Source organism: Neomonachus schauinslandi, chromosome 2 (genome assembly GCF_002201575.2).
Source record: "Neomonachus schauinslandi chromosome 2, ASM220157v2, whole genome shotgun sequence".
NCBI lineage: Eukaryota > Metazoa > Chordata > Mammalia > Carnivora > Phocidae > Neomonachus > Neomonachus schauinslandi.
Genome location: NC_058404.1, coordinates 127,096,207 through 127,110,996, shown reverse-complemented (window position 1 = coordinate 127,110,996; position 14,790 = coordinate 127,096,207). Strand labels below are relative to the sequence as shown.

The 14,790-nt window shown below is 34.9% G+C and overlaps 1 protein-coding gene across 2 annotated transcripts in view; it reads left to right on the top strand.

Annotated features, from left to right (window-relative positions):
* GRID2 (glutamate ionotropic receptor delta type subunit 2) overlaps positions 1-14,790 on the top strand; it is a 1,393,842-nt gene that overhangs the window by 1,264,831 nt on the left and 114,221 nt on the right. The gene's annotated exons all lie outside the window — the stretch shown is intronic.

Here is a 14,790-nt window from a genome sequence, read left to right as displayed (position 1 = left end):
CTAGCATAGCCAGATTATAAGAATTAAAAACAGAGAATATAGCTACTCTAGGAATTTCCTGACTCAGCACCCCACACACACATCATTCTATCATCATACTATCATACCATAGAAATGTGGGTATCCTGGATCATGTCCCATTTTCATGCATTTTTCCTCATTCCTATTCCTTAGGCCTATTTCTTTCCTCATTCTTCACCCTTTTCATAAATCGGGAACTGCTCCAAAAACTGACCATTTTTGGCCATTTTTAGCTAAGACATCCTTGTAACACCAATCCCCAGTGCTGAATTGTTTTTACATGCTGGTAGTTTCCAAAAGTTCATCTACAAGAAAGAACAGTAATTGAATCTGTACAAGATTAAACCAACCAAAACATGAGCTTTGTCTGTATTTTTGAGGCTTCAGTGAAACCTCAGAAGTATTTCTTATAAAATGCTTACTGGGATTCTGTTTCATTTCTGACCAAGATTTTTGCTCTTCCTTTGTTTACCTGCCTGTAAACCTTTATGATGATAATTTTTTCATCAAGCCACTTTAGAGAATTTTATCCAAATGTGATGTAAAAGCTAACTCTCCAGCTTCTCTGAAAAAACTCCTCTATTCTTTTATAAGTAACCAAATTATTATGAACAGGCCTGTTATATTACAGCTTTATTTTCTCACTGCTGGCCCAAGAAGTTGGTGTGATACTGAATTGTGACAACTGATCACCATATAAATTCCTTTTTAATGCTCTTCTGTAATGTGTAATAGACTGTGAACTACCATCATCTTGAAATGTCATCATGTTTCCAAAACATGACGAAGTAATAATGTGAAAATGCTGAATTTAGTAATTTAAACTCTGCCATGAACAGTGAGTGATATCACCAACACCAAGTCTTAATCTAAGAGTTAGTTTACTCATTTTCCACTTCATTTTATAAGAAAATCTTCCCATTTTGTTTTTAAGGAGGACTGTGACATTACACAAGCCTTTTTAGTATTAAGCAATAGCCAAGTGCTGAATTTTTCCCTTAACTGTCATATAACTGTTCCTTCTTGAAGCAACTAATTCAGTTAAGTATTGTCTGTACAGTGAGTCTAGAAAAAAAATCTCTGCCCTCAAGTTGCTTTTGGTGTAATTGGGAATCATAATACATACATATGAAAGAGTTAAGTAGAAATCAGAGGTCATCTATGGTTATATGCCAAAATGGCTGTTTCTCTAATGATTCTAGAAGGATACTAAGTCATACTCCTTCATAGAAGCAAATACCTTCTAATTACTGAGGTCATTATTGCAGCCACTAGCCATATGGTTATTTACATGTAAGTGGATTAAAATTAAATAAAATTTAAAATTAAGTTTCTCAGTCACACTAGCCACAATTCAAGTGCTCAGTGGCCATATGTGGTTAGCATGACTACCATATTGGACAATAGAGATGTAGAACACTGCCAATATTTCAAAACATTCTATTGAACAGTGATGTCTGAGTCATTCCTATACTTGATGAGTCTGGAGTTATACACTTCACAGAAGATGGTGTAATGTAATAATGTTACCTTACTTATATACCTTTAGCCTGAGAGAACACTATGATCTGTTTTTGTATGGCAGAAATATTGAGCTGTGACAACTTTCTGTCCTTAAATGGTCCTTCTCATCAGTGTTGAAGAATTGGAATATAGTAATTATTGAATGAATAAGAAGTTGAAAGTATGGTGGTCTCATAATAAGAAGTACAGGTACCTGCTCCTGATAATATTGAACCCTAGGCTAGGCATAGGTGAGGCAATGGGACTTGGATGAGGAGGCAGTCCCAGCCTGCCAGGAGTTTCCAGTTACATGGGCTTGAGCAAAATAAAGAGGCAAGTACAAACCAGTGCACTAAAGTGCTGTTATAAGAGTACATACAAGGTGTAATGAGGTATATAGGAGGGGACACTAACCTAAGGCTGGAGGTCAAGGAGAACTTCCAGGAATAAGTGACATCTAAATCAATCCCAACTCTGAGAGGATTAGTACCAGTTAAAGCAGTTAGGACAGAGTAAGACTGAAAGAAAAGAGTAGATAGGAAAACATTCTTAGCAAAAGAAAATGAGTACCAAAGAACCAAGGGCAAGAAAGCATATAAGCCATTTAAGAAACTATAAGCATCAGAAATAAGAACTAAAGCACAAAAAGTGAACCCAATTGGAGATAAAGTTGACTTCTTATGAAAGTTGGGATGCACATTTTGGGATTTATTTTGTTTTACAATATAGTTTCAAAAGTAAACTGTCTACCTAATATACTTTCAGAATATGTGCACACATACCAGTTGAAAGCATGGTTTGGGAAGGAAAGTGTAGACAGATAATTGGCAAGACCTAGCAATTATAGCAAATGCATATTGGATTTCTTCCAAACCTCTGCCATTATCATTTCGTATTAACATATAGTTCTGACCTTTTATCAACATATTGTTTAGTTCAAAGTTAAGTGTATGTCAATGGCTCTCCCAGCACGAATAGAAATAAGTCAGTTATTAAAGCAAAGGGATTGGAGTATTTAATTATGAATACCCTAGTATTTATAAACTTATAAATCATCATAGGTTTCAAAAGCTAATATTTTACTATATATGTTAATGATGCCATTTAAAAATTCTAAACATAAAATAAAAATATTCAGGGATTTTTTTTCAGTATTTTTTATTGGATACCTAAAAATGGTAAACTTAACTATATGTAAATTAGATCTCAATAAACCTGACTTAAAAAAAAACTTATTACACATTTACACATGTATGTAATTTTCATAAAAGTATAAATGTAACTACACATGCCATTTTTAGAGCATTAGGTTTCCTTTTACTTTTCAGCTTGGCTTTCTCCCATTCCTCTCTCCTCCTCTACCTCCACTCATATTTTTCTACCCTTGACAGATAACCAACAGGCTATATTGTATTCTTTCATATTTTGCTCTAAACACCTCTAATAATATAATAATATGTATACACATAGTCCCACATAGTTATATAATTTGGGAGTCATTGTTGATTTTTAAAATGAGATTACATTATAAATAATTTCTGCACTTTGCTTTTTTTCATTCTGCAAGTGCATCATAGAAATCCTTCCATGAGGGGTGCTTCGGTGGCTCGGTCAGTTGGGTGACAGACTCTTGATTTTGGCTCAGGTCATGACCTCAGGGTTGTAAAACTGAGCCCCATGTCGGGCTCCACGCCCAGCACAGAGTCTGCTTGAGATTCTCTCTCTCCCTCGGCCTCTGCCCCTCCCCCTGCTTGCTCTTGCTCTCCCTATACAACTTACCTCATGCCACACCCTTTTCTAAGCACTTTGTATGTTATTATTCACTGAATACTCAACTTTGGAGCAGGACCTCTTATTAATTTTCAATTTACATGCTCAGACTGAAGCTGAGAGGCCGTGTAATGTTCTTTAAATAAATAAATAAATAAATAAATAAATAAATAAATAAATAAATAAATAAATAAATAAAATATTTTTTAAAAAAAGAAATCCTTCCACAATATCTTGTATTGCTCTAATAGATTCCTCTTAATGTTTCCATAATGTTTCGTGACAGGAATGCATCATCATTCTCCGATTAATGAACATTACCACTATTTTTAGTTTGGTGCCACAATAAACAGTGACACACTGAAAATCCTTGTACATTAATCTAAAATTTTTATTTCTCTTGGATATATTCCGGGGAATGGAATTCCTGGGCCAAAGTCATCTATATTTTTTTAATTTGAACAGATGTTACTTTTGAAAAAAGCCATGACATTTTCTCATTTCCACTAGTAATGTGTAAGAATACACTTTTCAATGCATCTCCACCAGCAATATATGTTAAGTGTTTTCAGACCAATAGATATAAAGTCATAGCCTACTGTTATTTTATTTTGTATTCTCCTAATCACTAATGAGTTTGGGTATTTTGCATATGCTTGTTGGACATGTCTGTTCTATTTAGAATTTCTTCTTCAGATGCTTTATTTTTCTTTTGCATCCTCTATTCTTTAGAAACTAGAGGACGCTTAATTAGAGAAACACCTGTATATTTATAAATATTAACTCTTTGCCCACTGCGTTCCAACTTTTTCTTTTTTGTAAATCTATTGGTCTTCACTTTGTACATGTATCTCTTGCCATACAAAGGTATGTAAAAAATATCTGCTTTACATATATATTTTCTGGATTTCATATGTTGGTTAAAAAGTCCTTCCTTACATATATTACATATGCTGCCCTAGTTTTTCTTGCAGGGCTTTTACTATTTTATTTTGAACTATTTAGTTAAACTGGAAATTATTTTGGGAGGAGTTAGAAAAAGATTTGATTTTATTTTCTCACAGATAGCTAATTACGCCAACAACATTTACTAATATATTGACCAACTTTTTAGAGAGACAACACCAAAAACATATAATAATATATATGTAATAAATAATTATATACATGCATTATTACTTTAACATAAAAACGTGAAACTAGACCTTTACTTGAAATTATGTATTATTCTGTATTATTCATTTCTTATTAAAAAAATGCTATTGTTTAAACAAAACAATAGGACTAGTTAATGGTCAAATAGTAATAACTGTATTATATACTATATTTTATATATATTTATATACCACTATCATGGTATTAATTAAACAAATAATATGTGTGATAAAATATAACAATATTTTAATAAGGTGTCTTTTTGTCCTCTGACAAAGCAGTTATTTTACTCTTTTTGAATTCTTAGATATTTAAATTTTAGACTATATTTAAGACACATAAGGGTAAGACTTTTCAAAAGGGAAACAAATACAAAAATACTAATTAAACATAAGTAGATTTAAACATATAATTAAACATTAAGTATATTTAATAACAACAATAGCACATTTCTTTCCGTCCCATAACACCATATAATAATTTTACTCTTTCTGTTTCCCTTTCCAATGATACTTCTCTGAATTGCCTGCAACCTTCAGGACAGCCTTCTTTTAAATATAGTTAAACATAAATTTCACTTTGACTGCAACTCTGCCCATATTACACTGATTCTGGTGTCATTCCAATGTGATGACATCAAGCTAAATATGCCCTTAACAAAAATGTTTGAGCACGAAATACTTACGAACTTATTTATTGGCAATAGCCGGTGTGTTAACTTGTAGGAATTAGGTTCTAGCTTCCCATACACGTTGATTCTACAAGATTGCTTTGAAAAGACCAGCTTTTTGTCAATCATAACTTTTGCATCTATAAATCTATCAGATAGACTAAAGATGTCTGAGATGTCCACCATTTTTAAACACTCTGAAGCACACAGGATGTCGTGCTAAGTTAAAGTCCTGTTTCTTTGCAAAATGATTTTAAAGCACAGAGGTAATTTGAATATGTGAAATCAATGCTGAATTCCAGAAGTTACAGTTTTAATAAAGAGATTGAGAAAATCCTGTCTAACTTGGCTGCCTTTTCTGTTTCCTGGTGACTTTCTTTTTTTTATTATTATTCTAAAGTAATCTCATTTCAAAAAATGTGTCATTTTTCCCCTGAGTTTTTGTCATAATCTACACATAAAATGGAACAACTCAGGTGCAGTCAGTTCATCTTTTTCTAAGCACCTTATGGTTTCTTTAAAAAATACCTGGTTTTGAAACAAATATATAAATTTCTGTTTTACTATAATCTTTTGCTTCATTGTTATCGTCAATCTATTTCCAAATTAGAGAAGAACATTCTTCTTGTTTCACACTTTGGGAAAATGTGATTTTATGGCAGTCCAACATTGGAAAAAGTAACAGTCATCTTGTAGGCATATGTCTAAGAAGGCCATCTCCTTCCATTTCTATTAAGTAAACTCTCACAAATGCTTGTCACATTTTGACAAAACTGAAAAGTGATCAAAATTTTAAATAATGAAAGCTTCACTATCCCAGGTAAGCAAATCATACCCCTTTCTGTTATATACAAGGTATACAGAATATTTTGCAGATAAGATCTTTTAATTTTCTTTGATAAGAAGTTCAGCTATTGAATGAAATTGGACAAAATTTACATTTGTAATATCTGCAGAATATGCAGATAGATGATTTAAAGTCTCTGTATTTGGACAAATTATCAGTCGACTTTTGTTTTATGCTTTATGCAGTTTTATTAAAATCTTCATAGAAATTAAGAAAATGATTTGACACTACATTTTTTTAATTTAAATTCAACTAGCCAACATATAGTACATCATTAGTTTCAGATGTAGAGTTCAGTAATCCTCAGTGGCATATAACACTCAGTTCTCATCACTACACCTGCCCTCCTTAATGCCCATCACCCAGTTACCCCCCCCATCTCCCCTACAGCAACCCTCAATTTCTTTCCCATAGTTAAGAGTCTCTCATGTCACTACATTTTTTAAATCAAAATATCTAAGACTTAAGGTGATCATTTTTTGTCATTGCCATTGTGGGACACCTAACTTTACTGTTGAAAACACGATCATTCAGGTAAATTCTGAAAGAATCAGCTGTACACTGTAAAGGATCAACTCATCTGTTAACAAAATTTCCTCTTTTTGTTTACCACAGCACATTTTATTTGAAACCTCAGAATCAAAACCACAATGAGATACCACCTTACACCAGTTAGAATGGCAAATATTAACAAGGCAGAAAACAGCAAGTGTTGGTGAGGATGCAGAGAAAAAGGAACCCTCTTACACTATTGGTGGGAATGCATGCTGGTACAGCCACTCTGGAAAACAGTATGCAGGTTCCTCAAGATGTTAAAAATAGAACTACCTTACGACCCAACAATTGCACTACTAGATATTTACCCCAATGATATGATATAGTGAAAAGAACGGGTACATACACCCCAATGTTCATAGCAGCAATATCCACAATAGCCAAACTGTGGAAAGAGCCGAGATGCCCTTCAACAGATGAATGGATAAAGAAGATGTGGTTCATATATACAATGGAATATTACTCAGCCATCAGAAAGGATGAATACTCACCATTTGCATCGATATGGATGGAACTGGAGGGGATTATGCTAAGCGAAATAAGTCAAGCAAAGAAGGACAATTATCATATGGTTTTACTTATATGGGGAACATAAGGAATAGCAAGAAGGACTATAGGGGAAGGGAGGGAAAACTGAATGGGAAGAAATCAGAGAGGGAGACAAACCATGAGAGACTCTGGACTCCGGGAACCAAACTGAGGGTTACAGAAGGGAGGGGGTTGGGGGGATGGGTTAACTGGGTGATGGGTATTAAGGAGGGCACGTGTGGTGATGAGCACTGGTGTTATACACAACTAATGAATCATTGAACACTACATCAAAAACTAATGATGTACTATATGCTGGCTAATTGAACATAATAAATAAACAAATAAGTATATAAATAAATAAGTATATAAATAAATAAATAAATAAGAGAATAATTTTAAAAAGGAAAAAAGAAAGAAAAAAGAAACCTCAGAATCAGGAAATCTAGCTTTACTTCATTTCAGAGAGCTATGAGGGGAACAATATGATAATGTGTGTTTGTTCATTGTGGTATGCCCAGACTAATTTAGCTGCTGCTACCTTCAACTGAGCATTGGTGCCTTTTGGGAGACACAAAAACTTTCGATCAATTTAGAAGTATTACTTGTCTCAGGCCCAACTTATAAGATTCAGTCTCTGTTATATGCTTTATCATTTCCTTTTCTATCATACTCAATTCCAAATTCTTTTCTGCATATTATGCAGGATGCTGTTTTTGTTATTTACCTCACTAATCCAGTTATTTGTGTCCTTCCATCTGTAATAAAAAACACAGTAATTTAGCTTTTTTTTTTTCATAGATGTTTGGCTCATGCTGGTATTAGTATTATAATCATTCTCATTTTCATCATCTGAACTCTTGGAAAAAAATGATCTCAGTATTCACAATGTTAAAAATTAAATTAGTATCATCTTGATGTCAAGAACAACAATCAATCCACAGGCAAAGGGCTGTTAACAATCGTGATTACAGCACACTTAAGTTGCGCACTTACATCTCAGCACTTGCAATGATACAACAATGGATGGTTGATTATAGTGAACAGCAAGTCACAATTGCCAGCATGCGTGGTCGGGGGAGAAATACTGATGGCAACTGCAGAAGGCAGATAAGCCATGTCATATTCAGCTACTACAAAAATTGTCACTTTCAGCCCCTATCTTTCAAGCTGTGGTATGGATTTTGTACCCCACCATCACCAACAACCTTCTGTACCCATTGCCAAACACCTGGACTTTTTCCTCCCAGGAAGTCCCCTTTGACGTAGAGCTTCCGGTGCTACAACTGGGACCTCCCAGCCCACCTGGGACAGTTGTCATCCTAGTCTTTCCATTTGAGCCTGTGGGACATATGAGCATTTTCTCCTTCACTTTAAAGATTTTTTATTTATTTGCGAGAGAGAGAATGAGAGACAGAGAGCATGAGAGGGAGGAGGGTCGGAGGGAGAAGCAGACTCCCTGCTGAGCAGGGAGTCTGATGCGGGACTCGATCCCGGGACTCCGGGATCATGACCTGAGCCGAAGGCAGTCGCTTAACCAACTGAGCCACCCAGGCGCCCTCTCCTTCACTTTATCTGGTCGATTTTTTGGTTGAGAAATTGAGGTAGGTTTGTCAGTTTGTAGCCACATAAATCTTTTTAGATTCACAATTGAATCTGCTTAAGTACTCTGTTTATTTTTTTTTTTCAATTAGAATCTTACTAATACCACAATGCTATTTTCCCAGAATATGTTCTACTTTTTCTGATTCATCTTTCCCCCTCTAAGTGTGGCACTTACTATATGGGTTGTCATTTTTCTTTGTCAGTTCATGAAGACTCAAGTCTGATTGTTGGATTATCCTAGGGATTGTCAGTCTTGCTACAGAAGTTGAAATGTCCTCTCTCCTTGTGGGCCAGTAGTATAGAAAAAAGTGATTCACACATCTCCCTTTTGAGGAACCTGGAAGAAACTGGGGCTCTCCAGTCTCTTGGTCTTTCCCAAGCTCCATGAGGGGACATCTGGGCCCACCTATTCAATTCCTTCCTGGTCAATTTAAAGGCAAGAGAACAGATATATTCATGGGGACAAGTATCTAAGGAAGGAGGGCAGGAAGATTTGAGATCCAAATTGTGAAAAAACAAGCATTCCCCCAAACTTGGTTCCTTCATTGGCTGTCCTGGAGGTTCGACTGTTTTTTTTCAGGGACTCACCCTCCCTGAAGGAGAGATTTACTGGGTTTTTTTCCCACACAGAATTATCCAGAACTCCAGGCCTTGCTAGCCTTCTGTTTTCTAGACCCTAGCAGCCATTGTTTCAAGAGAGTTTTCAAAGGAGGGTAAGGTAGCTGTGTTCAGTTTTTCACATTCCCAGAATGCTTTAATAAACTTTAAAAAATTAGTATTCCAATAATGTCAAAAAAGAGAGGTAAAGATAAAATTTAGAGGTAGATATACTGCTTCTTTTCTAGGTTAAAAAAAGATATTTTATAAATAGCTGATATTTACTTTAAAAATATTCCTCTCTTCCTTGTGAAAATTTGTGTCCTGTGATGACTATCTTGGTGCACAAATTCAAATTTCAAAATAATAGCAGGTAAAATATGGTAGGCCAACAATTAAGGCAGCAGTAAACAAAGCCATATATATTTTAAAAGTCAGTCTTAAGCACTAAAGTATGGACTTGAGCATGATTTATTTTGCTGGATAAATTCAGAAGAATTGATGAATGATGCTAAATTATTAATTTGTTCAAAGTGGGAGAGGCCACCACCTAGAACCATATGTCATAAATATTAAAGCCATCCCATCTTAAGGACTTATGTGGGCAATGAATTATAAGGACCACTATAGATCGATTCTGGGTTAATCATGACTCTTTGTGCCTATAATTCACAAGCACTTTATCCCCTACTGACCATTAGTTTAAATTGTAAAGAGGTTAGCGCTCGGTGTGCAAAGTTAGAATTTATTTCTCCCACATTATTCTCAGGCCTTTTGGTTTTTATTTGGTGAGCAAAAATAATAAATTTCCATACTGCAGCCTTTACTTTAATTTTACTTTGCTTTGGTTTTAATCCTGAAAACCTGAAGCACTTAGATAACAATGGTTACAAAATCAGCAGGCTTCAGGGGTCCAAAATCATATAAACCAGATATTCATTCATCCCAATGGTTTTTTTTTTTTGAGTTGAAAGAAATTTTATTTGTTTTCTTCCAAATTTTTATTTAAATTCCAGTTAGTTAACATACACGGTACTATTAATTTCAGGTGTAGGATTTAGTGATTCATCACATACGTACAACACCCAGTGCTCGTCACAAGTGCACTTAATGCCTTATATACCCATCACCCATTTAACCCATCCCCTCACCCACCTCCCCTCCAGCAACCCTCAGTTTGTTCTCTATAGTAAGAGTCTGTTTTATGGTTTGCCTCTCTTTTTTCCCCCTATGTTCATCTGTTTTGTTTCTTAAATTCCACATATGAGTTTTCAAAAGCCTATGGTATTTGTCTTTCTCTGGCTAACTTATTTCGCTTAGCATTAGACTCCCTAGCTCCAACCATGTCATTGCAAATGGCAAGATTTTGTTCTTTTTTATGGCTGAGTAATAAGCAACCTGTTTTTTAAAAGCTTAACTTTTATTTATTTTAATAGTGTGATCACATAGCATTAAAGAAGTTGCATTCTTTTCTTGGCTCTTGTTTTATACTATGTTGTATTATTTTTATTATATAAATATTATTTTTCAAACTAGATAGAATATGCCTTGAAGGCAAGGGCTACCATATCTCACATATTTTTATATTCCTATAGCAAGTGTCTCTCAGAAATTGATTGTTAATATAGTGAAAAAAGCCTAGAAGATGACCTTGAGCTCAAGTTTCAAATCTACCACTAGTCATTGGTGTGACTTAGAACAAGTTCTATTACCAGATCTGTGAGTTAGGTATCATAATATCAGCTGCCTCATAGTGTTGTAAAGAACAAATAAACTTATGTGTAAAGGGCATTTTTTAAGGATGGAAAAAATGCTTTATAAATGTTAACTATTATCACGAGGAAGAAATGGAGGATAGAGGGAGGATATTCTTTCTTCAGTGAAGAGATATCTCATCTTACACTTCAGTTTAAATGTCATCTTTCCATAATTGTCCCACTGGTTTTTTTTTTTTTAGTAAAAAAAGGATCATCATTGATGTATCTCTGTAGCTATAGATTTTGAAGTGAGCTTTTAAGTAATTTGCTAAATTAAAGATTTGTGTGAGAAATAATATGGCTTCCCAATTAAAACCAAAGTCCTTGGGATAACAGGTAATGAAAGTCTATTTGTTTCTGGTGTAGGCTTCTGCAATTTTTTCAGAAGATAGCTGCCTAATGAATTGAAAAGAAAAGTGCTTTTAGCATTAGGTCATGATAGAGGTGTCAGAACAGGGGTATTCAAGACAAGAGGATTCTACAGAGGAAAGGAAATATGACATACTCCATAACATGGTGAGGAATACAGATGCAGGTTTGGAAAATACATTTTCCCGTCCTTCGCTTACTTGGCAAGAAATGCAAATATTTAAGAAAATAACATTGAATGTTTATAATTCTTCAGCTGAGATGGAAAATTGCAGGAAACTAGAAGGTTAAAAGTGTGAGCATGAACAAAAAAAATGGTTTCCAAAGAGTTTCCATGTTTAATCAGGCACTAAAGATAAGTAATGTTAATATTTGGGGTTTTCTTGTACAACTATTTCAGTTACCAGAATATTTAAGCAGACTGTCCTTATTCCCCCAATGAAAATTAAGTTTCCCTTTCTTTAAACCACTTTAACATTTTAAGCTTTTTGTGTGGTACTTCCATAATGTGCTTTATGTTATAGCAAGTAGTACTGGACTTATCTTCACTACTGAGTTGTAAGCAGCTTGAGGCAGGAGCCCAAGTCTTACCTTTATATTCCTTACAGATCCCTTTAGGATCTTCAAATTAATGCATAATGATTGTGAGTAAAACAGAATTCAAAGAAAGATTCCTGTAATAATATTGTGGAAATGAAACAAAGCCTTATGTTATCTCAGCAATGAGAAATCCATCAAGGTTACTGGCATCTCAGCTCTATTATAAGGATACAGGTGTTAAACATGAGCAGCCACCATCATCCATTAATCACCACAGCATTCTGGTATCTCTATTTTAGAAAGCAGAGATTGATAATATTGGAGTTAGATGCCATTTTGGATTCTTTTCCCTTTCTCATAAATGGGGCCTGGAATATAATGACATAAAGCTTCCGGATGTACTTTCACCCTCTGTTTAACCTGCAATGAAACACTCAGTTGGCATGGAATCCACTGTTAATAAGTCAATGGCCCACACTGTAGCTGCTTATCCAAACATGACTTCAAGAGCAAAGACTAGTTAAAATTTTTAAGTAATATCCATCACCTAGTCAGATGGATTGAAAATTCCAAACCTTCAATTGTTATTCTCTTGGAAAGTGACTTTAGGTTTTGTTGATGAGTATTTTCTAGATAGTTTTAACCTAATAGTTAAAAACCACCCAAAGGACAATGATTGTATGTTTTAGTAGTTGGGGGAAAAAAAAAAAAAAACAGGGATATTTTTAAAAGCTAAATAGTTTGGGTTACTATGCAACATTTCACTGGTATTGCTACAGGCTATAATCATAGTCTTTTAATGGTTCCCCTTTTGAAAATGAATTCATAATGCTTTGTAACATTAGAATTATTAGAAACATGTATATAATGGCAATGATAATGTTAATATACATTTAAATAGAGCTTTATGGTTCACAAAGCAGTAACAGCAATGCTAGAACACTTTTCTAACAGCAAAGCAATATGTCCCCAACTGGGGAAGTCCCTTGAGTGTTATAAAGAAGTCCAAGGGGATCCAGGAGGCCATCGTGGCTGTTTGAAAGAAGAGAATAGCAAAAATCAAAGTAGGTTTTTAGAGGAGGCTTCAGGGTCACTGCTATCTCTCTGTTACTATAGGTTTATACCCAGGAGGCTAAAAGTAAATGTGAAAGTTGGTAATTAAGGGTAACAGAATATGCCACCCCAAAATATGCTACTTTGGAATATTGATGATTTTGAGCTGAAAGCACTTGAAAAACAGCAAATGCAGGGAGAAGCTTTCTCTAAACAACCCTTGTTTACCTAAACATAAATCCTTTAAAAGGAACTCAAGTGTCATAAATGCCCTCCCTGGGAGTGTCATCAACAGGGAATGACTCTCATCACAGAAGAGACTAGAAGTGAGCACCACATCCAGACAAATTTTGTCACAAAACATCACACCTCTCATGTATTCTACCAAAGGCCATTCATCTTTCATAAATATGATTTACTCTCCCCTAAGAGGCCTACTTCCCCTCCCCCCTTTCCAAATTAGATGGCTTTTAATCCTGAATTCTAAAGCCACCTCTTTGAGCTACTCGTTTTTCCCAGGGTATCTCCCATGCCTACATGAGGTATACATGTTGATAAAAATTTTACATATAAATACTGATAGTTAGAGGAAGTAGTATCAGCAGCATGAGGGATTAGGAGGTCCTCTCAAAGAAACAACAGTTTGGCAGCCATCCATGCACAAAATACCTTTGTGAGAACTTTGGGATCCTAGTTGTGAAATCCTGGCAGAGTCTAAGACTGAATAAGAATGCTTTCAAGAGGCGCACCTGGGTGGCGACTCTTGATTTCAGCTCAGGTCATGATCTCAGGGTCTTGAAATCAAGCCCCACATTGGGCTCCACACTGGGCATGGAGCCTACTTAAGATTCTCTCTCTCTGTCTCTCTCTCTCCTTCTACACCTCCCTGTCCCCCCTTAAAAAAATAAGAAAATTAAAAATTAAAATAAGAATGCTTTTAAGAGGCAGGACTATATGTCAGTGCTTGGTCAACCAACTGTTGTCCTGTCTGCATTCCTGAAAGCAGCCTATCCCCTGAGGACTTGACTCCAGTACTATAAAGGTACAAGACAAAGATGCTCATTCTCACCACTTCCATTCAACATAATACTAGAAGTCCCAGCCAGAGCAATTAGACAGGAAAAAGAAATAAAAATATCCACATCAGAAAGGAAGAAGTCAAATTATCTCTATTTGCAGATGATAAGATCATATGTTAGAAAATCTTAAAGACTAAACATAAAAAAAGCCTGTTGGAACTAATAAATGAACTCAGTAAAGTTGCAGAATACAAAATCAGCATACAAAAATCAGTGGCATTTCTATACACAAACAATGAACTCTCTGAAAAGGAATTTTTCTCTTTCCCTTCATCAGATTTACCAGGAAATTAATTTCCCCTCAAATAAATAAATAAACTAGCTAACTAACTGAATATTTGATTTAATTATTAGTTCTGTTTATTTTTATGAATTCATTAAATTCTATATTTATATATAATATTTTTTTAAAATTTATTAATTTGAGAGGGAGAGAGCAGGTGCACACATGAGTGGGGGGAGGGACAGAGGGAGAGAATCCCCAAGCAGACTTCCCACTGATCAGGGAGTCCCATGCAGAACTAGAACTTATGATCCATGAGATTACAACCTGTGCCGAAACCAAGAATTGGGCGCTCAACTGACCAGGCCACCTAGGAGCCCCTATATAACATTTTTTAAATTAATTTTATTAAGATTGTGTTTTATTTTTGATACATTTGTAATTTAGGGGGGAAAAAGTCATACTTATAAATAAAAGATAATCACTAAAAAGTAAACAACTCGGAACAAATTTATGTT